The sequence below is a fragment of the Acomys minous genome (genome assembly GCF_964271855.1).
Source record: "Acomys minous genome assembly, chromosome: 2".
NCBI classification, from domain to species: Eukaryota; Metazoa; Chordata; class Mammalia; order Rodentia; family Muridae; genus Acomys; species Acomys minous.
In genome coordinates, this window is record NC_140484.1 from 26,427,629 (window position 1) to 26,431,725 (window position 4,097).

Sequence of the window (4,097 nt, forward strand, 5' to 3'; positions counted from 1 at the left end):
TGAAATCTGTTTATCTTAGCTCTTCATTCCAAGAATAAACTTTCTGAAGAAAGTCTGAGTACTTGTGTCTGAAAATTAAACTGCCTTGAAGCCTTATTTCTTCTTCTTCTTCTTCTTCTTCTTCTTCTTCTTCTTCTTCTTCTTCTTCTTCTTCTTCCTCCTCCTCCTCCTCCTCCTCCTCCTCCTCCTCCTCCTCCTCCTCTTCCTCCTCCTCCTCTTCTTCTTTTACAAATCCAAAACAATTGGTTTATCAACACAAATCTGTAGCAAAGTGTTGGGAGTCATTGGAAATAGTTTATACAAAGTGAATTTTGCACAAATAATTGCTATTTTATTATATATCAAATTTTAATGCAAATGTCATTTTGAAATATGTATTGGTATCAACTAAGTGTTACGAAATTGTGGAAATGAAAGACTTTATGTATCCAGGAAAATAATATTACTTGTGTTTTTACTTGGGTTCAAATAATTTTAGATGTTTGGTAATTTTAGTAGAGTGTATGTGTGTGGGCACATACGTATGTGTATGTCTGTGTGTTTGCTGGTGCACATGAGTGTGCAAGTGCATTATCACAAGGGAAGATAGAGGATAAACTTGGGTCCTGTTTTTAGGCATTGTTTACCTCTTATCTGAGCCACTGTCTCACATTTGTGGAGAACTTGCCTTGTAACCCAGTCTGTCTGGCTAAAGGAACCCAGTGGTCTGTCTATTTTTGTTCTCTTGATCATGGATTACAAATACACACCATTATGCCCTACTTTATAAACAGGATCTGAGAGCTGAATTCGACCCAGCATTTTGCTGTCTGAGATATCTCCTCATGCCCCACTAATTTCTTGTTAGTAATTATTTACAGGTGGAATTGTACTTTATATCATTAAAATTAAATTGAATAAATGCTCACATTATAACAAAATTGCTTCTAAAAATGACTTGAAAATAATTATCACTTTTCACATTATAACAATAGCTAGATTTTCAACTTTTATGGGTTTCCTACATGTGACATAGAACTATCACAATTAAGTAGGAGTAAAATGCCTGTGAAATGTACTTTTGTTACTAGTTTTCTCAATCACTTTAATCTGTATCTGTCTGATGTGAAATACTGGTATAGATGCATTAGTCTCCATTAATCCAGCATCAGGTAATATTCTTCTAATGTATATATATACAGCCTCCTTGAATCTGAATCAATAGTCATACTGAAAAAACATTTAGTAAAGCGTCACCATCCCCAGCTCTGTTTCTATGGGAAAGCTTTGTAATGTTCTGCTTCCATCATTCAGGCAATTAGAACAGGAGTATTCCAAGCTTATGACTGGGGAAGTTCAGCTCTGAATATGCTGCACTACAGTCAGGTACGTTTCCTTTTATGAATGGTAATTAAGTCCTCCCTTTGGGAAGTGTATGAAAGAGTTAGATAAGTTCTTCTTTAAAAAGCATGGACTCTGTTTACCCTTCCAAGGAACCTGATAGCAATATACCAGATGGTGGTGTCAAAACTTAGAAAATACTTCTTTATACAATATTACACAGTGTCTATTTCCAAATATCTTATCATTTAAATATCACAAATTTCTTTGATTTATCAACGATTACTGCATAACTTTACATGTAAAGAACATAAGATTCAGAGAACTTTTGTTTTGAGAAATCATTCAGTTTATATGACTTAAAAGTTGACCATTAGTGCGTGCCTTTAAAGCCAGCACTGGGGGGGGGGGGGCAGAGGCAGGTGGATTGCTGTGAGTTCGAGGCCAGCCTGGTCTACAAAGTGAGTCCAGAACAGCCAAGGCTACACAGAGAAACCCTGTCTCAAAAAACAAAAAACAAAACAAAACAAAAAGTTGACCATAAATCTATTTTTGTCTTAGAAAGCTAAGGTTTCATAACTTACTATAAAATAATAACAATTACTATTTTCATTTAATAAAAAGGTCAACTTACAACGTTCAACGTGACAGGCCATTAACCAAAATATCACTGTTCTTCTCCATTTTATTTAGCCCACACCCCCATTGTATGAGGTGAAGAATATGATGGTTCCAACTGCCATGTGGAGTGGTGGACAAGACATTCTTGCGAATCCAATAGACGTTAAAAACTTGGAAGCCAATATCTCCAATCTCGTTTGTCATAAGAAGATTGATGACTATAGTCATTTGGATTTTGTGATAGGTTTAAATGCTCCCAAGGAAGTGTTCAGTGAAATTGTGACACTCATCACTAAAGATCAGTCAAACTGAAGTTTATTTAGTTTTCTATGTATTTTTTTTATGTTCTTATGAGAGTCTATTGGTTTCCACAGTATGGAGAAGTCCTTGATTTTCTTTTCATTTTGAATCAGCTTTGATTTTGTGCCATTGAATTACTTTGCTAAACTATGTGCATTTGTCCTGAAAGTATGAGCATTAATAAAATGCTCAGTTCATCTTATAAATTATTTCTATTGAATGGTTCCCTTTCTACATTAAGAAGAGAATTTTTTTTGTTTGCTTCACAAATAATTATTTAATTAATCCTATGTGTCTTTAGTGTATGTGTGTGTATTACAGGGTGTCAAGAACCCGCAGGGTTCAGAATAGGCCTGAATTCCTTTGAACTGGAGTTAAGGATGGCTGTGAGCCATCATGTAGTTATCCTGGCCTGAATCCTGGTCCTCTGCAAGATATGTGCTGGCTATGGTTTTCCTCACAAGATTCAATGAGTTATGAAATAATAGCAGGAACTAACATATGAACTTTTGCATAAGATTTTTAAAAATTCTTCACAATGACTAGAACAATTTTATGAACAAAAGATGATTTATAGTGCATCGAGAAAACTCTGCTAGTTATCTATGTGACAAGGGATTAATACCCAATATATATCAAGAAGTCAAAGTTAAGCACAAAAGAAGGTAATAATTCAGTCAATACATAAGAAATGTACTGAGCATGCTTTTCTAAATGGTCATGTAAAGTTCACATTACTCGTATGAAAAATAATTATCATGCATGACTATGAGATAAATGAAAACCAGGACATCAAATTTTCATTTTATCCTTTTGGAATAACTATTCTAAAGAATAAAATCAAAACAAGTAAAAAGAAATATAAAATACATAGTAGCACATTTTACACTATTGGTGAGTTACAAATTAATCCAATCACTATTGAAATGAACTAAATTAGAAATTTCAGATTACATAGCTATTTCGCTTCTAACGATATACTGAAAAGGATTAAATAAAATGGAGAGATCTGAATACCTGTGTTTGTCATGCCACTATTCAGAACTGTCTTATAATAGATTCAGCTTCCCTATGAAATTAATCAATAATACCTTATATTGATTGCCCATGTGTGTATAAGTGCTTACACTATATATATATATATATATATATATATATATATATATGTATGTATATATATATATACACACATGTTTATTTATTGGTGACCATATCATTCAGAAACCAAGAATAAAATTACATATTTCCAACATGTTCAATGAATGACACACATTAAGAGAGACAGACTTTCATGTGTGTGTGTGTGTGTGTGTGTGTGTGTGTGTGTGTCTAATTTAGAAAAAATGTACATGATAGAGTGATTGGTGATGGAGAAGACTTTAATACAAAAGGATCATGGCGATAAAGGGAAATCATAAGAAAATCAACATTATAAAAGCATGTTATATTCTTCCATAAAATTGTAAATATGAAACATTTTAATTATATATTATTTATTTTTAAATGTGTACATGATAGATTAAAGATAGGTAAAATGCTTTTGCATTTTAGCCTTCTAAATTTGTATTTCACAGGGACAGTATACGATGGCTGCTGATGCCTCAGTCAGTTGAGTTCTTCTCATACAAAGACATGTGTGTTCTTTTGTGTGCTTCCCTGCCACGGACCAGCTCAATTGGGGCTAGGTCCTTGAGAACGGGTGTCTTGAAGCGTTGGTGGACAAAGATAAGGCATTGACAAACACAGACAAAACTCACGAGAAAGTTTTACATCTGAGTGTATTTTTCAAGCAAGCAGTCTAGGGTTATATACATTTTTTCTTCTGAAATGAGGGTGGGGGTGGGGGGGGTGGGGCG